The sequence below is a fragment of the Lemur catta genome, chromosome 25, assembly GCF_020740605.2.
Source record: "Lemur catta isolate mLemCat1 chromosome 25, mLemCat1.pri, whole genome shotgun sequence".
Classification (NCBI taxonomy): domain Eukaryota; kingdom Metazoa; phylum Chordata; class Mammalia; order Primates; family Lemuridae; genus Lemur; species Lemur catta.
The window spans coordinates 7,355,557-7,378,150 of record NC_059152.1 but is presented as its reverse complement, the minus strand read 5'-3'; the positions used below and the strand labels follow the sequence as shown (position 1 = coordinate 7,378,150).

The window sequence follows — 22,594 nt, the reverse complement described above, 5'->3', positions numbered from 1 at the left end:
CATTTTCCACCATATGGGCCTCTCTAGAGCTGCCTGGGCTTCCTCACAACATGGCAGGTGGATTCTAACATGGAGTGAAGCAAGAGAACATGTGCAAGTTCATGGCACTTTTATGATCTATCCTTAGATGTTACATAGCATCACTTTTACCATATTTTATCAGTCCTTTCAGTCAAAAACACCTACCCAAGTTTAAGAGGAGTGTCTATCAATGCCAATCTCTCAACAGAGGTGTGGCAAGGTCCTAGAGTATGTGGGATGGAAGATATTGCTGCACCCATCTTTGCAAAATACAATCTGGTAGAAGGTATTTTATAATAACTCGTGTACCGCCTGGACATTGCCTACTGTTACCTTTCTTGTTGTGCTCTAGAGATTATGTGTGGTCACTTATAGAGAAGGGGAGCAAATCAAAATTAGAGTATTGATTTATTGCAAAAATCCTACCAAAGTTTTCAAAAAGGAGAAGTCACAATGGACTCACAGATTACCTGCTTTCTCTGTGGGGCATTAACCAGACATCCCAAGGCTTGCCTTGAGGATCAAATGCATTTTGGAGGGTCACAGTTAATCGTATTCAGCTAAAGGTGTCCTCTCTGGGGTATAGCTGTAAAGGAGCTGGTATGTTTTGCTGCCCCCCAACCAAGTAAGAACACTCCACCGTGTGGGCAAGAATTGAGTGTGACCGTGAGTGTGTGTGTGTGTGTGTGTGTGTGTGTGTGTGTGTAGAGGGGGCTCTTTTGTGGGTTGCAAGGTTGGAAGATAGCACAGAGCCTCTTCACAAAACAGCAAACATACTATCCTTTGATCCTAGAAAGAGCTGCAATTACCACAAAATAGTTCTCTTGATTTTTTTTTTTTAAGCTAGTCAAAGTTAGCAGTGGGAGGGTTTATACCAACTTTGTGACACTAATGTTAACAAGTTCTGATAACCCACTACCATTGGACCAGCTGAAATAATTCTCTTTAGATTAAAATCCCCTTGTGTCATTTGTCCAGTCATGTCAGAAAATATAAAAGGATATTATGCTGGTGAGTAGCCAGTCTGCTCTCAGACCCATCCCCTGCCCTTGCCTTGCCCTGCTGTAGCATGTGGAGCTACATTTGCAAGACCTCTCTGCCAGCTGGGGTCCTAGGAGAAGACTAGAGGGTGAGAGAAAAGGAGAAGTAATTTTTCCCTGCTCTCTTTCTGTTCCTGGGCTGTCCTCGGCAGTGTCTGTATCTCCCTGTGTGGTAGGCAGCTTTGGCCATGGCCCCCGAGGACTCCCCGCTCCCGGTGTTCAACCCCTTCTGTAGCCCCTTTTCCTTGAGAGTGAGCTGCACTTCTTCTAATGAACAGAACATGGCAAGAATGATGGGACGTCACTTCCAAGATTAGGTGGAAAAAAGACCATGACTTCTGTCTTGTTCCCCCCTCTCTTCCTTTCTCACCTGTTTGCTCTGATGAAGCCAGTTCTGATGTTGTGACCTCCCTGATGTGGAAAGAAATTGAGGAATACCTCTGGGCAACCACCAGTGAGGAGCTGAGTCCTGCTAGCAATCGCTTGAGTGAGCAGCCCACACCAGTTGGGACTTCAGACGATTGCAGCCCTGCCTTGCCAACACGTCGATTACAGACTAGGACAGCAGATAGCTGCCAGGGCACCCAGCTAAGCCATGCCTGGGTCCTTCACCCACGGAAGCCCGGAGGTAGTAAATGATGCTGTTTGAAGCCTCAAGGTGGATTTGTTCCACAGCCAGGATAATACACAGAGGCTCCAGCTCCCTCCTGAAGCTGCTTCCTGGGTTATCAGCAGACGGGGCTGGGCCTGGACTCCGGTGGCTCTGCTCACTGTCACTGAGTCCTGGGGCGGAGGTGGCTTTCTGCTGTTGCTAATTGCTGTGTTGCCTCACTGCCCTGCGTTTGGGTTCTCAGAGCTCTTATCCCCTGTGTAACCTATTCCTACCTGAACTTCCCACCTTGCGTACTTTTTGTTTTTCTACATGAATCCTGACTGAAAAGGTGACAGCTCACAAAAGTGGTGAAGCTGTGACTCTCTTTCCTGTCCATGAAGCGTTTTGTCTTTCCATAAGAACCAGAGGCTTGAAGGGGCAGGGCCAGAGCTGGCAGCACAAAGCGAGTGAGCCCGACGGCGTCCGGCACCAGATGCACGGAGGGAGAGGGGCAGAGAAACAAGGTATGCTTTCATCTCTAATATTGTGTTTGCAATTTTATAATCTTTTTTCTTAAAGGGAGCATCCAAATTTATTTAAGCTTCACTTCCATCAACGTGGGTCTGCCCCCTAATTCAGGGACATTGGATACCAAAAGCACTGAAGGCCTAAAAGCATCTAAATAAAACAGCACTTTAATTAGAAAAAAAAAATCTAGAATAAATATTCTACTGTCACTTGCCAAAAGCTTTTGATCTGTTTTATTTTCTTTCTATCACCTAGGCTTTTAATTTCTACTTTCATAGAAAAAAGAAGTACATAATGACTTAAAGCTCAATAGGATTCAGCTTCGTTATAGTGGATAAACTCACACAGTTAGCTGTCTTTCTTGGATGGCCAAACTCCTGGGCCTATGCTCAGACAGCAGGCCTATATGTTTTCTCTTACTTGTCACATACCAGGTCTGCTTCCTCGTAAAAATCTCTTCCCTTTAGGGAGAGGTTAGTAACTAATGAAAGAAGAATGAACGAGAGTCAGTACTACTCCCTGGAGAAAAGCAGAAGTCACTACAGAAGAAATTTCCATGTGACAATCATTTTATTAATGATAGACAAGGCCAGGAAAATCTGTGATTGTGAAGAGTACAATACCTTAAAGGAGAAGATTCCTGCTCAGGCAGGTCAGTGGGATATAGACACAGATCACTACTAATGAAAAATTAATGAAAAGACACACTGTCATCACATTAAGATTCTTTAAAGAAAATAAAACTTTAAAGAACTTTAAAACAACAAAGGTTCCCATGGGTCTTGAATTGTAGTGGAAAAGACCAGGAAACCTTTGTAGTTTTCTTTGAAACTTCCAGATTCTGTGATCTAGGATTCCATTGCTCAGAAATCATTTCCATTCCACTCAACCAACCTTTAAAATCAAATAAAAATGACATATTCTAAATGTAACTGCCTTAATTCATAGAAAACAGCAAGGAGGCTAACAACTCTTTTTGGTCATTAGTTTTAAGAAACATCCTGCCCAAAACAGGCTTTTATCAGAACTCAGAAGCACAACCAATTGTATTTAGAAAGTGGCATTGTCTGAAGAGTCAGAAATATTTCCCTTCTATAATTGAGCAGAAGCCTCTCCAAGTACAGTGGCCTCATGTTGACCTTGAAGGACTGTATCCTTCCATCCATTTGTTGCAGATTCCCACATCCTAAGAGCCAGGAGGGATTTTGGAGGTTATTCATTCCCTCTCCACAGTCAGCAGCCAAACAAACCGAGGTGCCCAGGGATCCAGTGAAGTCCCCAAACCCCACAGCGTGTCTGGCAGAACCAAGCTAGACCTCAGATCACCTGGCTCCCAGTTCAATTAAAGAAGAGATTGTGTTAGCTGGAAAATATGGTAATGTGTCAGGTTACCTTAATGGCTTTATCTTCCCTTAGAGGCAAATTCAACGCTCTCCACGTAGGAGAGTCTCAATTGCCAACTTTTTGGTGGTAGAACCTGTCTTACCTGAGTGATAAATGTTCTGCCATGAAGAGCAATAATCATGGAAGTGATGAATCATTGGGTGAATGATTGGGTTGCAACAAAGATGAAAAAACATTGTCATATTCTCTGTGGTGTCCAAACTGTTCCCAAGGTAGGAGCCAGATTTTAGTCCCTTTCCTTAATGTGTTTTATTGTCCTTCTAATTAGCTTTGTCTATTTTCCTACTTATAAATGGGATAAACTTTTTCTTTTTCAAAGCAGCTAAAACAGTAATACAGTGTCTTGCTTTGATGTCATGTCGTATTTCCTTTGGAAAGAGCCAGAAAGGCTTAGTTAGCTAAGTTTATGTTCTGAAGGAGAATGGAAAATCAGGTTAAAATTATGTAGGTACCCAATAGTAGAACCTGCACACCGAAACAGAAATAAAATCTATATTCTCTCAAGTTAAAATTTCCCTGTAAATTCCAATAACTCAGTACAAATGCTGCCTAAAAATTTCAAGAACAGGAGATTATGTTAAGATCGGTTTTTGTCATACAAAAATTACTCATGCAGATTGAAATTACTAAATGGATCACATGGTATTTAAGAATTCATGGAGAATCAAAAATTATGCCCATGTCACATAGATGGGCTTATGCAGTACTCAAACTTACACTTTTTAACATGTCCTTGTATCTGTTAAATTTGTTCAATTTTATTTTTCTTGCTTACCTTTCCAACCAGAAGGTAAAAATGGATGAAATGATAAAGCAAAGAAAAAGAAGAACCTTAGCAAAGCAACAATTTCAGGTAAAACGACCAGCTTAAAATCTTTAGGTAGCCAATGCATATTTAGGTTCAGGAAATTTCACCTTAAAGAGTAAAATAATTTTTTTTTTTTTGCCTTGTCTCTAAACTGGAAAAAATTTCACTGTATTTGGTTCAAAAACAACCTTAAAACACTACAACTTTGAACTGAGGCTAATGGAAAAGTTCAGATACAGAGAAATATTGCTTTTATCAGTGTTAGCTGCAGGGTGTGGGGAGGTGGGGAATAGGTGAAAATTAGAGAACAGTGACAGCTATAAAGGAATTGGGAAAGGCATCTTAATACAAAATGGGCTTCTTCCCCACTGGGCCAATACCTGACATTCTTTGGGGCTGACTTTAGCATCCTATCCCTTCCGGCTGCTGGAGTGGATCCAAGTCTTACTGATTATTCTTTTTTTTTTTTTTTTCTTGTTTAGAATTTCTCATCTACCTGTTTGTCTCTTCCACTAGAGACTGAGCTTAAATACATCTTTGCACAATGCTTGGCATACAGTAGCACACAAAGAATATTTGATAAATGAATGGATGGATGGGTGGATAAACAGAAGGATGAATGAATGAGAAAAAAAATGAATGAATGGGTATTTATCTTCAAGCTGTTTTATCTCTTTGTCACCTGCCCTATAGTCTTTGGGACTTTTCAGCCTCAAACTAGATATAAACTGGTTTCACCTATGAGATATACCTGTGTCATTGCTCCTTTCCTCCCTAGGAGGGTGCCCAGCACACAGTAGAAGTTCAATATATGAGGCCTGTCCAGAAAGTATCCAGCCAGTGTTAATATAATACTTAATATTACATGGCTGGATACTTTCCAGACACACCTCGTATACATGTTTGTCAAGTAGCCATGCTAGAGAGAGATTCTCTAATCTACAAGTAACATGTAAGAAATCAAGAGTACTGATTTTTCTTTACAGAGATGAGAGAAAATAGAACGTTTGTAATGAATGAGCTCAGTGCTTCAACTATACGTTTACAATCGATACAGACGCACTTCCCTTTTGGTGTGTTCCCGCAGTACCCAGTGACCCCCTGTCCCGATCCTCTCTTTAGGCCCAAGAATTGGAAATAAAGTACCAGCAAATTTGATTTTATTGTTCCACATGAATGCTGGTCAATTTTCCAAGTGGGAATACTAAAGATGGTAATTGCATGTTGTCTCATCTTGCCTGGATTGGTCCACTCTAGTGGTTTCCTGCTGGGAAACCACTGAGAGCATGAAAGGATTGGAATGAGAGCAAATGAAATGTAATGTGGTGCATTCTTTGAATTAATGGGGACTCTTGTTTGGAGGGTATCACTGATTTGTATATAGATAGTGTCAGGAAAAACTCAAACAGTTTTTCCTCTACTCTTATAACAGCACAACAGCAGTCAACACAGGGGACTTCTACAACCCCAGAAGATGTGGGGAGATCCCCCCGCCAACAAACAAGCAATCCATTCTGCAGCAGACACCAGCTGGGTGCCCTCCAATTCAATTCTGGCACTATCCACCTGGAGATAGTGTCAGATCCCACAGGTTGGGTGCTCAGTACCCAAAATTGCTCCCTCCCTTCAGACACCAGTTGCAAGTCTGGGCCTCTGGAACGGCTCACCAACCTGCTTCAAGTTTGGGTTCCCATGACCCTTCTTTGGGTTTGACTAATTTGCTGGAGTGGCTCACAGAACTCAGGGAAACACACACATTAACTGGTTTATTATATAAGACATGACAGAGGTTACAGATGAAGAGATGCATAGGGTGAGGTATGGGGAAGGGGTGAGGAACACCTCTCCTGGTGCACCACCCTCCAGGAAACTCCATGTGGTCATCCATCCGGAAGCTCTCCAAACCCTGTCCTCTTGGGATTTTTAATGGAGACTTTATTGGACAGGCCTGATTGACAACCATGTAGAAATGCGATTGGCCAAAGAGCGCATGATGTAAACCCAGCAAGGCCTGTCCAGATTCTTTTTGGCCTCTCTGTGCAGCATTCCTTCCTCTAGCGTGTGGGGCAGGACCCCCTCTGGAATGAGGATCTTATAACCCATGGTCAGATTAGAGTCCTGCCTTGGGTAGGTGAAAGGAGGGTGAGATAAAGTCCACGAGAGAGATTCTGTTTACTGCAACAGGGGCCATGGGACTCATGAGCCAGGAACCGTGAACAGAAACCTGTACACATGTATAATGTCACAGACAGATAGGCGTAGACATAGTTACCATATTTTTCTCTTGGGCAGGCTTACTGAGGGAATGTAGTGAGCAATTGTCAATAGGAGGTTTGGTAATAAATGAACGGACTTCATAGTTTGGGCACTTGACTGATTACTGTGGCTGGTGATGTTATAGGTGTCACTCTGCTCCCGGGGAATGCAGGCTACCGGAGCTGGTCCTTGGTGGATAATTACTAGGCAATCAGAAACAGTCTTGAGCAACACCCGGGCATAAAAAATCCTGTCTGAGACTACATCGTGCTGTGTTTTATTTCACATAACTTGTCTTTCAGGAGGAAGCAATCATACCGCATTATTGATGACTTGTGCCACTGCGTGGAGAGCAGGCGTGGATAATGAACATAATAGGTGACCCTAAAGCAATTGCTTTTGTTATTAGAACGCTGTTGGAGAGAGCCCACTTTATCATAATTACTTGCCCACATATACCTTCAACGCCCACTCTTCACACCGTTCTTCTCTAATTTCCTCTGAGAAACAGCTGGGTAGATAATGGAGAGAATGGATGTAATGGAGAAACGACCGGTTTACATAGCAAGATTATCAAGAAATTGAGGTTCCGGCCCCGTGTACTCGACAGACAAAAAGCCCATTAGCATTTTCCGGGTTTTACACCTTCAGAGGGGCAAAAACCGATGAGTAATGCCTCCCTCTGTGACATCCGCTCAGAATAACACCATATGCTCTTACCATTCCTCAAAGCTCCTTGAACAGTGGCCAAGGTGCTCAGACAGACTTATCTCCATCACTTATCAAACGTGGTTAGAGAGACAAGACATAGATTGCAGCTATCACAGCAAGAATGGAGAGTTCCAGATCATATCTATAAAGCCCAGTGACAGTACGGTCGATGTGTATGCCAACAGAGATTCCTTAGACTGGCCTCAGGTACAGAAGGGGCCATGTTCAGAGTAATCATTTGTCTTTCTTTGGCTCTTGCCCCATCTGCTAATACAGAACACCAATTCTCTACAAAATCATTACCTCTCTCACACGTGTCTGGGCATCTTCAGGGGATGAGTCTCCGTGTACAGGATTGAATTTGTTGGTAGCTCTGTGGCTTCCAATAGGCGCAGTGTCAACTGGGGCACTGCAGCTGGTAATATGGCTGTGGCTTCCTTTGCTGGAGTGGATAAAGCCACACCTGCCAGATACCACTGTCTCTACGAGCCTCTACTGTCCCCTTGCTGGCTGCCCCAGTCTCCTGACTGGCAGTGCTGCTGCTTCTGCTACCTGCTGCGGGACATTGTCACAGATGTGCCCGTGCTACGTGAAGGTATGTGCTCAATCTGGGTGCAATCTCTCTGCGTGAAGGTACGTGCTCAATCTGGGTGCAATCTCTCTCCCTGTTGGGTCCCATTGTAAGAGAAAATGACAAATGCAAACGGCCTGTGTCCTAATGCCACACTGAATTTTAATTGATAATTTTAAAGTACAGGCCTATTTCTCCCTGTAATACAGCTACAGAGACATCAATATGAGTGGTAGGCATCATTTTGTCTTGAAAATCATCCATCTTCTCCAACTATAAGGCTCTATAAGTGGCCGAATGCGTCTTTTCCTTCGGATGAATGAAAGGGTTCCTGTTAGCATGTGAGTCCCTTAGCAGAGGCAAAAAACCTCTACTGGGCTGAGCTCCTCATTCACCAGATGCATGAGCAGAGGTCTATCTGGGGCCAAGGTTGGCATTTTTGGCAAAAGCTATTGGGAGGTCAGATGTAGATTGGGAGAAATACTCCATGGAGGTGGAAATCAAGGCTCCTGCACACCTCCTGTCTTCACAGAGTTTACATTCTGGTGGGAAAGTCAGAGGCCACAGGTGAGAAAGCGCAATGAGGTTTAGGATGGGCTAGCTCAGGGAGCTGATCGTAATCCTAAAAGACACAGTCCCAAATGCCGTCATCCCAAATGTTGTAATCCCAAATGTTGAAATCCCAAAAGATCAAGGTTCTCAAAATTTAATTCTGGAAAAAATAATTGAGAAATTGTTTAAAAGATATTTATTTACATTTTTGAAAGGGGATTTATTTGAGAAACATGTAAAAATATGACAGAACACTTCATAGATCACTTTATATAATAAAATAGGCAATAATAACACACATATTTTCACAAGCATAAACATTCAGGTATACTAACAGTAGTCACACGGTATAACAGTTATGAGCAGATGGACCATATTCATACAGAAATAGGTCCAAAAGAGAAATGTGTAAAGGCAGATCACTATGGTTGGTAATTGTGTGCACCCAGCTTTGTAACGCAGCCATCTGAAATACAGTGATGAATAGCCTGACTCTTTTGATGAGATTAATCAAAAACCAGGATGGGTTACCACCGGATATGCAGCTGCCCGAAGAGCTGAGATCTCAAGAAATACTATCTTTTACAAATGCAAATGTACAAAAAGGACATCTCTTCAGTTATTGAGGAAGTCACGATGTTTTTACACACGTGCACAATGCTCACATGCAAAGGCAATGTTGTAAATAATGCATCTTCATGAGTCAAATTTCCAAAATGTGGATAAAATGAATCAGAACTCTCTAAAAGTCTCCAGAAGATTTATACCTCTAGTATTGGAAATAATGTGAAGGTGAAATACATAGCATAGCAAATTGTAAAAAATAATGCTAACCATTTAAAATAGTGAAAGAAACTAAGACAAGAGCAAAGAAAAAAACAAAAAAAACTAAAAAGAAAATTCAACATATGAAAAAGGGTATTGCAGGGATGGAGTGTGGGCACTTGCACAGTGATGTCCAAAAGAGCTGACCTAACAGGAAGCAACCATTCTGTGACTGTGATTTTTCAGGACTTTAGATTTTAGGGATTTTGATCTTTGGGGGTTTCAGCATTTGGGATTATGGTGTTTGGGATTGTGTCTTTTGGGATTATGATCCAAACAACCCCTCCACAAGAACATGTAGGGGTGACCTGGCCTAGGGGGGATCAAGAGGGAGTGCCGCTGACACCTGAAAGATGAACAGGGGTTAGCAAGGTGGAGGCAGGGAGAGAGGAAAATTGCTGGCAGTCTGTGTGGAGGCTCAGTGGTAAGTGTGAGTGTAGAAGGACTGAAAGGTGTTTGGTATTGCTGGAGGATAGAGGGCAGGGCAGGAGGCTGCAGAGAGGAGATGGTGCCAGGTCAAGGAGTTCAGGTATATTCTGTATATTATATATACATAATTTATTTTTATTTTTATTTTTTTGGAGACAGGGTCTCGTTCTGTCTCCTTGGCTAGAGTACAGTGGTATCATCATAGCTCATTGCAACTCCTGGGCTCAAGTGATGCTCCTGCCTTAGCCTCCCAAGTAGCTGGGACTACAGATGAATGCCACCATGACCAGCTGATTTTTTTTTCTTTCTTTTCTTTTTTTTTTTTGTAGAGATGGGGTCTCTATGTTACCCAGGCTGGTCTTAAACTCCTGGCTTCAAGGGATCCTCCCACCTTGGCTTTGCAAAGTGCTGAGGTTACAGGCATGAACCACTGCACCTGGTCTATTTATATATTTATATACATATATATGCCTGGGTTCCTGGGAGCTGAATATATATTCCTGGGCTGTTCATATAGGCTCAGCATAAGGGTAGTAGTTGTCAACATTGGAAAGGATGGGATTTGCCAGGGAGAGGGTGAAGGGCAGGATGAAATCTCAAAGAGCATCAGATGTGAAAGTGGTAGAATAGGAGTTTCAGAGGCAGAGAAGTGTGCTCAAAGAGGAAGGAGGGATTCCAGGAGAAGGTAGCACAATGGGGCAAAGGCGAAGTGAGTGTTCCAAGAAGGAGAAAGTGTTCTGCAGTGGTCAGTACTGCTGAGAGGTCCAGGAAGCTGAGGTTGGAGCCAGACTGTGGAAAGTTTAAATGTGTGTAAGCTGAGGAGAATTTGGACCTTATCCAGTAGGTAATGGGAATCCCAGGAAGGACTGTGAGCTGGAAAATCTATGTGCTTAGAGTAGTGTGTGCCTGGTGGTTTGGAAGTCAGGGGACAGAAAACAGAGAGCTCCTTTAGGGGAGCTGTCCACACTCGAGGACAAAAGCACCTTGGAGAACGGTGGCCCTGCAAAGGGAAAGGAGACTGGTGCCCAAGATCTTTAGGGGAAACCAGAATAGTTCCTTGTTGAATTGTGGAAGGCAGAGAAAGAGAGGAATCCAAGAAGATTCTATTGGGTCTAGTATTTAGCAGAGTGACAGCATCTTTATCACAAATGTCACAGTTAGCAAGCGTTGCCAGCCTTCGAGGAAAATTGATAGGTTAGGTTTTAGAACATTGAGCTGTAGACACTATTGTGAAATACTGATGGGGTGGAGTGTTTTTTTGTAGTTGGATGAAAATGGTGCCTGCCGCAGGCTCTCTACTTAGTCATTTCTCTGCATTTTTGGAAATAAGGAAGTACAATTTCACAGTCGTCACAGTTCAGTTTTGCGAACTCCACACCTAATTTTACAATTTCCGGAATTAAGAGTGCCAAGGTGTTTTGTTTTATGCTCCTTTTCTCTTTATTTACTCTAGTGAGAATGGCCTTTTTTTCTTATTTACTCTTTTGATCTCAAAATACAGTGTGGGCATTCTCTCTCCATATCAAAGGTATTTTCAAAGGGTTAATGTTATTTTCAGATTTTGTGGCTAGAAGTCACATTTCTAATCCTTGGCCACCCTTCTTAAGTTGCTGTCTGATTACCTCCTGACTCTTTGCTCCTTTCCCATCTCTCTCCCTCAGCTCCCTCCACACTTAGGTCTGTCCCCAAGAAAACCCAAGTGCCACTATTCTGCAGAGAAACAAAGGCCAGAATGAGGAAATGTGACTTTGCTAATCTACCTGGGGACTGGGAAGCAGAAACTACCTGGTCTTGACAGAACATGCCACATTTGTCTCTATTTCTTTCTTATAACTTTTAACAATTTTTAAAAAAATCTGTCCTCTTGATATGATGTGAATGTCATCATATAAACATTTTCCTCTTAAATGTTCTGATAGCTTTTCTTCATGAGATAGCAAGCACATTCCTCAAAGTATTTAATGCCGGGTGCCCAAACCCTAGTTGCTGAATGAATGAATGAAGAATGACGAGGGCGGGCAGAACAGTCTGTTTACCTTCTTATTTCCTCTGCGTTGCTTTCAACTTTTTCTAATTTTTTTTCCCAGGTTTTTTTTTTCCCCCACCAGCGTTGCAGAAAAGATTTAGGAGTAGTCACCAGCTACCGTGAAATGTCTTGCACATCAAGGCTGCTTAGAGTTTAATTAACAACTTAAAATTGTTACAGAAGACTGTTAAAATTAGGATCAAGTGGTTTGCCAAGTTACAGGCAGCCCTAGATTCACAGACAATATTATGAAGAAATCATACGTAAAAGGTGAATATATACACATATTAACATATGTGTATGCTGCATTTGCCTCTTCTGTCTTAATTCCTTTAGAATTATTACCTGGCAGAGTGTGTGTGGTGCTTTTTATAACAGCATTATTATTGATAGACGCCATCTAGTGGTAGAGGATAACAGCTGCTCGTAGATCAATCCAACTTACATGTCATTATCATTATTACTTTATTATTTCTTAAAAGAAGAACTAAAAGCACTGGTTAAAGAATAGTGTATGTCCCAAGTGGGAATACAATTTGGAGGAATAAGATATAAACTTTAAATCTGCTATGGCAGAAGACAGACAAAAAATACAGTGCTTTATCTCTGGGTGCGATCCATCTACCCACACTCTTATTCATTCATCAGATATTTATCAAGTCCCTGCCCTTTGCCAGGTTCTGTGTGAGGTGCTGGAAATAAAATTCCTGTCTCTAACTTGAAGAGAAGGAGCAAATGTTAGTAAACACTGGTGATCTACTGCGTCTTCAACATGCGTGATGTGCCAGCCATGGTGCTGCCAAATGACATGGCATCATCACCATGGCCCTCTGAGGTTTGATTTCCTCCACTTTTTAGGTGAGGGAAATGGAACTTTGAGATGTAACTTGTTTATATTCATGTATCTAAGACACTTCTAAGCCAGATTCAGTCAGAGTTGTCTGACCCCAAAGTCTTTAGGTTCCCCAAAAAACCACTATTGGGGCTACCAAGGGAAAGACAAAGGTGGAATACGCTTTTAAATTACATACAGTTTAGGCTCGGCCTTCCTTCCTTCCTTCCTCCCTCCTTCTTCTTTTCATTCTGTCTCAGCCAGGCAAGATGAGAGGACAGAAGACACCTGTAAGAGTGATAAGGTTGGAACAACTGGTTTAGCTATGGGTCTGGACTAGAGGAGGTGAGAGAGATAATAAGGGGTAGAGAATGTGAAAAGCTATGGCCAACATTTTGAGTCATCAGAAAAGAAATAGCCCACCTGTCTTGGAAGATTCTTGGAGACGCATTGGATTGAGCACATTACAGCAAAGACAAACATATAGGATTTTTTATTTGTGAAACATAGTAGTAAGAACATAAGAAACCTTTCCCTCCTAAAAGATATTTGTCACTGATCCTCGATCATTCCATCCACTAGTGCCTTTCCAGATCTCCATGGCACACACCCACACAACATCAAATTCAAGTCAGCAATTGAAATGTATTGCCTTTGCACTAGTCTCAGAATTGTTTCCTATGTAAAAGTCCTGGCTAGGCAGTCTTGTACTTCCTTGAGGATGGTCTCATTATTTACATGTAATAATCTTCCGTGTCCTCAGAGCAGAAGTGAGCACAGAGTAAGCCTGAATATATGCTTGCAGAACTGATTTTTTTTATTAGATGGATTTCTTCTTAGACTCTTATGGATAGTATGGGGTATATATCACATTATTTAATAACGCTTACATGATTCCATTGGTCCTCATTTTAAGAGGAACATGTGCTGTTTTTATCAGGACTACTGGTTCACTACCAGACCAGGGCCAGTGACCCAGCTTTCGGAGCCGCCACTGAACCATTGCTTTTTAAATTGCAACAGGACCTAAGTGAATAAGCTTGTGCCTGGCCAAAGGGCACAGCTGTTTCCCAAACACACCTTTCACAGTCGGTTCCTGTGTCTTCGCCCACTGTGCTTTCTCTCGCCAGTGGTAATGCTCTCTTTTCTCCTCCTTGCCTGGCTGGTTTGGTATCCCTGATGAAGCCTTTGCTCGTTGGCACAAACTCCACCTGCAGAAGGCTGGCTCTCTTGCTCTCCCTGTGGGCACCACTCATTGGTGGTCCTGAGCACCTGCTCTCTCGAGTTCTGCTCCTTGTCATAAAATTCACATATTTTGATGAACAGCCTTTTGAGTCCTTTGAGTCTAATATAATCCCCCGAATGTAGTATGCATGTAATGCACATTTGTTGCAAATTATAAATACTCATTTGACATAAATGAAATACTTTTTAAAGAGGTTTAACAGCAGAACAAAGGGGGAAATAAGAGTGGGAATGTAAACTCTTACTTAACTTAGCTATTCAGGTTTATTACAGTGTATGCATATCATCTGTAAGTAGAATCTTGCTGTAGTGTGTCAAAGAAATGAAACCCCTGTTTTGCTAAATCCAAACAGAAATAGATATAAGTATCAGCCAACAAGTTCAAAATCTTGGAACACTGTAGACAGCTGGTATGTCTTTGAACTCTGTCTCTTTTTACACTTCTTAGAGAAAAATAGGTAAGACTGATGTTGGAATTATTTCAGAAGGAGTGGATGTGCTGAATCAGAATTGTAAAGAGAATTAATCTCTTGAGTTTGTTTCTTTAGGCACCCCAAGAGCATGATGAAATTCACAGTTGAAAGAAGAGTTTTGAAGGACAGAAAGTGAGGCTTGGGGAGAGAAAATCTTGGCCTGGGGGAAGTGAGAATGAGAAGATAAACACATGATAGTTCATTCTAGCTCTTGGGCTTCCTTGTCGATATTTTTCCTTAAAATTTCAACAAAATGCATAGCTTTAATAGAAAAAAAATTATTTTCAGTAAGATATCCTGAGGCCAAAATGATGCATTGATATCTTCACAGGTGCTGCACTTCCAGTCTTTGCTGCAAGTTTAAGGTTGTTTACCCCTTCTTAAAAAGACAAGACACAAGAGGGCTGCTGGAAAGGAGACCAGAGAGGAAAGACATAAGCATTCAATCTAATGGTATTTCTAGAATATATTATTTGGTGAAGAAGGTTCAAAATCATTCCTGAGCCGTGTCTCTTGAAGATCTCTCACAGTCAGCCAAGAGGCGGACACCTTGCACGTCTTGCCTGTGCCTGTGTGTATCACATTGTTCTGCCCAGGTGTGCAAGAACCCAGGGCTTGCTCAGCACCTGCTTGTTCAGAATGTTCATCAGGAACATTGGATGAGGGCAGGCCGCACGTGACCTGAGGTTCTGGGAAAGCCAGAAACTCTCCCGGACTTGCATAAATGCGCACAACTGTTTACTCTGTATGATCAATTATGGGTATTTTTTAAAATGCTGACGCCCTTGGGTTAAGGGCTTAGGATATTTCAATTTTATTATAGTTTGCAAAACACAAGAAGAGGGGTGGGATGTGGGAGAGGAACAGAATTATGGCTTACATCGACAATGTCTTGCCAGACTTTTATATATGATCATTACATATCGGATCTTAAGGAACACATCAGAGGGCTAGGTTCCTTCTCACCTATGAGACAGTGGACAGCTGCAGCTGTAGCAGCAAGGCCCACCTCAGTCACACCCCACTGACCCAGGATCTGCTATGTGCCACAGTCACTGCCTTAGTGGTCAAAACTTAGGAGGGGACATAGTTCTTTTCCTCGTGGCCCTTACAGAATAGTGCATAAGACAATGAAACAATAACGTGAAATGTGAGATGTAGTGTTATAAGGTGTCATGAAGGGAACTGTGTATTTTCTAGGCACCCCTAGGACAAGTCCCTTATGACTACTCCTGTAGGATTTTGTTCATACCTCTTGTAGAGCAACTACAACATATGAGGATCTACACATGTGAGATGGCGAGTTCTGGAGAGCAGGTCTTATGTCTTCTGCATTTTTATATCCCACCTAGCATGGTCTGGAAACATCACAGGGTCGCCATACATGTTTGTCGAATGAATACATGACAGTCTTATCAATGCTGATAACAGGTTGACAATTGGGAAACTGGTGAAAACCTGGAGTTTCACTCGGGAATTTTATCAGCTCACAGGATTGCTTTCTGTCATGTTTGATCATACCTATTCCCATATATTATGCCAATATCTTAAAAAGGGATTGTACAATGTGTACATGCTTCAGATCACAGAGAAATACAGTGCGGGAGGGGCCGCCTCTATTTAACTTTGAACAGGGCTGTGTTCTCGGAAGTGTTTGTGATAGAGAAGTAAGATAACATTCTCTCTGCAGGAAGAAGTCTGCTTCTAGAACACGAGGAACTGAAAGCCCCAATCCAGTCTCAGGGAACCTAGCCCGAAGCACTGACAAAACCCTGCTTCAGAAATCCTACGGCCTGGCTGGAAGGTAAGTCAGGGGCTACCTAAACCTGCTTTATTCATTTATTCCTGCTTACAGGTGCTGGGGCGGAGACAACTGCAGTCTATCTTAAAAGATTCTTCTGGGATTCTTTAATCGTCCAGCATCCAATTCGGTGTCAAGCAATTGACATTCATAGCTTCATGTAATGCTTTGTCACAAGTGAGCAACATTTCCTAGGAAAGCAGAGAAACTGGGCAGAAGAAGTTCAAGATCCAGGGGCATTTATCCCTTGGGCCGAGCGTGGCCCGGCGGGAGGGGAGGAAGGGGAGAGGGCGGCTGGACTGCTCGGCTCTGCCGGCCTCCTCCCTCCTGGCTCCGAAAGGTCCTTCCTCGGCCGCATTCCCTGCACGCTGGCGGCCCTCTGCCCTCCAGTTAATGTTTTATTTCCTCGCGTGTCTCTCCGTGCATCCCACCCCCAAAGCCCGGGCGCAGGGGCACCTGCCTTGGCGCTGCGGGCTCCCGCCCCGGGCTGGCACTTTCGGGGCTGATCCCTTCGAAGCGAGGCGGCCCTCTGCGCGGGCGCGGGGCCGGCGTCCCTGCGGCGTCCTGGGCTGGGCGAGCCGCGCGGCCGGCGACACTCGGGCGGGCTCCCGGGGCACAGGGGACCCGAGCGCCGGGCCGGCACGTCCGCTCCCAACTCGCGCGAGCCGAGGCCGAGTGGGTCGCGTCTGCGCCAGAGGGCGGCTTGGAGCCCGGTTCGGGGTTTTCAACTTTCTCCTCAGAGGGGCGAAAGCGAGTCCCGAGGAGAACGACGACGGCTCTCCAGACGCCGGGGTCCAGGTAGGCTGCATCGCCCCCGGCTCCCCGGCGCCCGCCCCGCAGCCCGCAGCCCGCAGCCCCTCCCGCCCGCGCCGCTCCCGCGCGCCGGGGCCTGGGAACCGCGCACCGGCTGCGCCCAGAGCCGGGCGGCCGCGGGGGACGGACGGCGCCCGCGCCCAATCGCGGGGCGGGGCCGAGGGGGGCCTGCAGGCGGCGGCCAATGGGAGGCCGCAGAGCCGGAGGGGGCGGGGCCGCCGGGCGGCGGGCGGCGGCGGCGGCGTCGGGAGCCGGCGCGGCAGACTGGGAGCCCGGGAGGAGCCGGCGGAGCCAGAGGAAGAGCAGGAGGACGGAGGAGGAGCGCCGCGCCCCCGCCGGCCGCCGAGCGCAGGCCGAGAGCTCCAGCCGCAGCCGGCGGGTCCGGGGCGCCTCCGCCGGAGCCCGGCGCGGGGAGAGTCCGGGCCGATGGGCAGCGCGCGGCAGCGGCGGGCGGCGAGGCGGCGGCTCCGGTACGCGCCGCTCGGCGCGCGCGGGCTGTAGCGGGTCCCGGCGGACGGCGTTCCTGAGGTGCGTGTCGGGGCAGCTGACCGGGAGCGAGGCGAGGGTCGGCTCGAGGTGGCCTCGGCCGGGCGCGGATTGTCCCTGAGGGAAGGGGCTGCCCTCGGGGGTGTCCGTGGGGGCGGCGGGGGCTGCGCGGGGCGCCCTCGCTCCGGACCGCGGGGTGGAAAAGGCGCCGCGCGCTCGCTCGCTCGCTCTTCTCCCCAAGTTGTCGGTCGGCGGGAAGGCTGCTCCCGTCTCGGTGACTCGGGCGGTGGGCAGGTCCCCTCCGGGTGCCCGGAACTCCGCTCCGACCCGCGCTCGGGGAAGGGCTCGCGCCCGCCCGACGCGGCTCCCGGCGCACCCGGGGCGGACTCGGCGAACTTGCCGCGAGGCTGGTCCCTGGAAGGGGCGCCCCGCGCCCTCCGGGCCGCTCCGTCTCTGCGGGGCCGCGGGCAGCCGGCCCGCACCCTCCTCGCCCGGCGCGACCTTTCTGCCCGCTGCCAGCCGGCTCGCGCCGTGCTCGGTCCTCCGCTCCGGGGCCTCTTCGGGTCCCCGCACGCCCGCAAGGGTCGCCAGACCCTGTGCGGGGAGTATCCCAGGAGCACCTACGGATTAATTCCCGGTCGCGCCGCAAACCCAGGGAATCAATTTCGGCTCCTCATCCACAAGCCAGAGCTGAGGCTTCCCGGGAAGAGAGAACAACTTGGCATTACCCCTCTGGGAGATATTTGTCATCATTAACCGGCCTCAGTTAAATTAATTCAGCCCAAGATGACTCCAGCGTGAGTACTGGAAAAATCAAGTGCATCGGTCACGGAATTGTGCTCACCAAAACGTGATTTTGTTCTAAATAAAATTTTAGACATTTTGGATTCTGGTTAGATTTAGACTTGGTTTTTGACAAGGATGGCTTAAAAAAAAAACAAGAAAAACAAACCAAAAACCCTCCAAAGAATCTTGGTGATTCTCATGGGTTTGCTCAGTAAGTTCAAAACAGTCGCGCAGATTTTTCTTTTCTTTGCCTCTTTTGTCTGCAGTTTCCATTTCTAAACGTTAACACTAGATGGCTTTCTTATGACAGGCATTTAGTAAACTGCCCATTTGAGTTGCCTATGTCTGCAGTGTCGGTTGTCATGTTTCTAGTCTTACAATTAGTTATTGAAGGAAAAAAATCTCCAAAACTGTTGCCTTTTTTTGAAATATGTTACTTCCTTGGAAAAGTTATACAAACCAGTATTTTGCAGATATTGAAAGGTGGCTTATTATTTCTGGCATTCCTAAAGGTGAATTTCAAGGGACAACTTGGTTACTGGGTTTAGTCACATATTTAAGAATGTCTGTTAAATGTTTGCGCTTATTTGAAGAATCCAGAGTTCTGTGAGTTTTATAATCCTGTTTAGACAGCATCTCTACTTACAAGATGTCTTCTGCTTGATTGAGTTTCACTGCTTGATTCAGAGAGGTATGAAAGTATTATTCATGGGAAAGTGTACTCTTTATTGAGTTTTGGGTACAAATCACATTGATTCTTCCTAAAGATCCCATTGATTCATTCAGGGAAGAGATGCAGCTGAAGTGTATCTGCGTGATTCATACCAGGAGTTGTATTAGGGACATCTTTATTTCCTTTTCCTCAGATGATGTTTGGTTTTTCATTTCTAAGCACAACGCCTTTTATGACAAGCATAATAGCCTGTAGTTAACCGTTTCAGCAGCAGCAGCAGCAGCAGCAGGTTCCCAGTTATGTTTTTAAGTAGTTTTATTCTAAAGCAAGACCATGGCAACCTGTCCAAATCTTGCCTAGATAGGCAAATTTATATATAAACTGGAGAAATATCTTGAGATTATCTTTATAGCTCTCATTTATTGTGTGCCTTGCTCAGCTTAAACTATGACATGTTCAATTTGCTTGTTCTAAATTAGAGTGTATTCATAAATAGCTGGAGGAAAATGAGAAAAGAAAAATTACTGAGCAAACATTTGGGAAATAGGAAATGAAACAGCTTTTATCAGTACCCACATGCTACCTATAGATGGGGTGAAATGAACTTGAATAAGAAGCAGTGTAAGCACTTGGTCTGGAAAATAAAGCAAGAGCTACATCACAGGTGTGGGGGTGGAGCTTCTGGCTTTGGCGTTTGGGCCACATATTTTACTCCATTGCTTTAAGTATGTATTTTTTCATAAAATGCCTTTTATGTTTTTAAGTACTAGATTTTTCTCAAAGAGCTTTAATTTTATGGAACTTTTAGTCTAATGGAATTACCAGATCATCATGGTATGGCTTCTATGCTTATTGTAGTTAAAACTGTGAAATATGGGTTGGAAGATTTTTTTTCCCCCCTCAAGGCTGGACTGTTATTTTGAAGGGTTCCTTGATACCTGAACTTAGTAAACACCTGCCCACCTGGGGATCTTTTTACCTGAAATGAATAATCTAATCTATTTCTGAAAGTGAGGGAATAGTGAGCTCCCCTGAAAGGGCAATTGTTTGGTAATTGAAACTGGTTTTAAAGTACTGTGTTTGGGCATCAAAACTAGTTTAATTGTGGTTGTGTTTACTGTATACTTTGCAAAGAAGTGTGTAGTTATGTGGATACAGCCCCCTGCCCCCAGCCATAATGGTAAATGCAGGGTTATTTTTTGAGACTGAGGAAGGCATTGAGTCTTTGAACTGCTGATGTACTTATGATGGTGGTTTAGGATTACAAATCCTTTCAAAGACATGCTAAATTTGAAGAAAATTTAGACTGTTAATGTTAACTGAAAAGCCAAGTTTTTTTTCTGTTTTGAACGTGAATGAAATATGAAGTACAGTCCTAAAGAATATAGTGAACCATGACTTAGATTTTTCACTTCTATTAATGCACCTAATTCCCTTGCAGGGTGAGAGTAGAAAGAGTAGTAGGCAGAGGGACAGGAACCTTGAGTTTCCTGGCTCTATCAACTGTCACCTGTCACGAATGAGTTTGGATAAAGTATTTCTATGGTACCATCCAGCAACAAGATTTTAGGTTTCTTTAATGTTTAAAATAAATGCATTAGAGTAATGAAAATGCCTGTCTGATTTGGATAGTTTATATATATATATATTTTTTTTTTCTTTTTTTTTTTGAGACAGAGTGTCACTTTGTTGCCTGGGCTAGAGTGAGTGCTGCGGCGTCAGTCTAGCTCATAGCAACCTCAAACTCCTGGACTTAAGCAATCCTACTGCCTCAGCCTCCCGAGTAGCTGGGACTACAAGCATGCACCACCATGCCCGGCTAATTTTTTCTATATATATATTTAGTTGTCCAGATAATTTTTATTTCTATTTTTAGTAGAGACGGGGTCTCGCTCAGGCTGGTCTCGAACTCCTGACCTCGAGCGATCCACCCGCCTCGGCCTCGCAGAGGGCTAGGATTACAGGTGTGAGCCACCACGCCCGGCCAGGATAGTTTATAGTTTTCATGATTGTCTTTTCTTTGTCTTGGCTTATAGTAAGTTTGTATGTGCACATTCATGAGGCTTATAGCTACTTGGTTTACCTTGAAATTAATATTCAGAAATTGCTTTTCTGTTCCAGTTGGCATTTAGCTATGACTTCTTTTAAAGGAGGGCTAACACTGTGATAGGAATTTAAAAGCTGTACAACTTCAGATATAGATTATTTTTATCCTTTTTGAACTTGATTCATAAACTTTGGTTTCAAAGAGCAGTAATAGTAGAAGGGACCCAGATCGGACTGGCTGTTTGACAGCGAGTAAAGTTTTATTTCTCCAGAATTTCATATTTAGTGTAACTCAATTCCCTGATGATTTTTTTTTTTTTTACCATACATGACACTATATAACCAATTGGATAGTAGGAAGGAAGAAAATACGCAGCAAGTTGAGTCCAGGTGGCATAGCATCTCTGGACCAGAAAGGACCTTAAAGGTTATCTTTTCATGTTGTTTTTACACTTTTTGTTTTCATTTACCTGTAAAATTAAAAAAAAAAAAAAAAAAAAAACAAAAGCAAATTTTTAGGGATTGTCAGATTTGTCAGCCTTTAGTGTTGCTGCATAAGTGTGTTGGAAATTAACGACAGGAATTCCTATCTATTGTCAATGCATTTCATTAAGATACATTAATGCACTGAAAAAAATGTGGGGGAACGGGGAAAGATACATATGCTTTCAGGCTAAAGGAGAGTTCTTCCCAACCAGAGAGGACATTTGTTAAAAATTACCCCACACATGTGCATATACCCACCCCCACACAGACGCTTTTTCCTTTTGCATGGATCACTGAAAACTTCACTAAGGACCAGGGTTTGGAAATCACTGAGCCGCCCAACTAACCCTCCTTTGATACTTGGATCCCTTTATATAATCTCTGTAAGTAAGTGGTCTTCCAGCAATCCCCAGCATTGCCAGTAAAGGGTCGAGATCATCACGTTTTTAAAGGTTTTGAGTACTAGAAAGTTTTTTTTTTATTTTTTGTTTTTTAGGCTGGTCAAGTAGAAAGTTTTTTTTGACCTATAGAAGTGAAACGTAATTCAACCTGTTTATTCAAATGCTATTCCCTTAGTGGCCTACAGAACAAATCCTTCTCCAGAGGTATTTCAGCTACTCAAGTAGCAGTACGTACCTTTAAAAGTTGGGCCCAAAACTGAATGTTCTTCATGCAACTTGACCTGTGTGCGGCACAGCAGGAGTGCCCTTCATAGGTTGCATGTCCTGCTTGCAATGGTTTAGTCCAAGTTTACATTCACTCTTCCGGTGGCCATGCTACTTTGACTCAGTGAGTTTCCTGTTCACTAAAACCCCTGAGTCCTTAATCACTGCGGCCATAGAGCCATGTCTTCCTATGCTGTACTAAATGTGACTGTAAGACTTCACGTTTATTGTGTTTGTTTTGCGCTGTTTTAGCTGATTCTTCCCATTGTACTTTTTGGAATTTGATTATATTATTTAGCACCTTTGCCTGTCCTCCCAAAGAAATACTGCTTGCACATTAGATCATATGGTCTATATCTTTATCTAAGTCACTGATGAAATTGTTAAAGTGGCTGACCACCACAAATAGTGTCTCTGGAAGCTTCCCTGTAGGTTTATAAGGAGTCACACTCTTTGGTTACAGTTTAGTACTAATACACTTAATTTCTTATAACTAGCCTATATATCTCCACCTTTCCACACAGA

General features: G+C 44.1%; 1 protein-coding gene across 2 annotated transcripts in view; it reads left to right on the top strand.

Moving 5' to 3' along the window:
- Positions 1–16,055: 16,055 nt before the first annotated feature.
- The window catches only part of SIPA1L2 (signal induced proliferation associated 1 like 2), a 200,933-nt gene continuing 194,394 nt past the window's right edge, over positions 16,056–22,594 (top strand). For both annotated transcript variants that reach the window (XM_045537008.1, XM_045537006.1), the window contains exon 1: positions 16,056–16,117. The gene's annotated coding sequence lies outside the window, so the exon portion shown is untranslated. The remainder of the gene's footprint in view (positions 16,118–22,594) is intronic.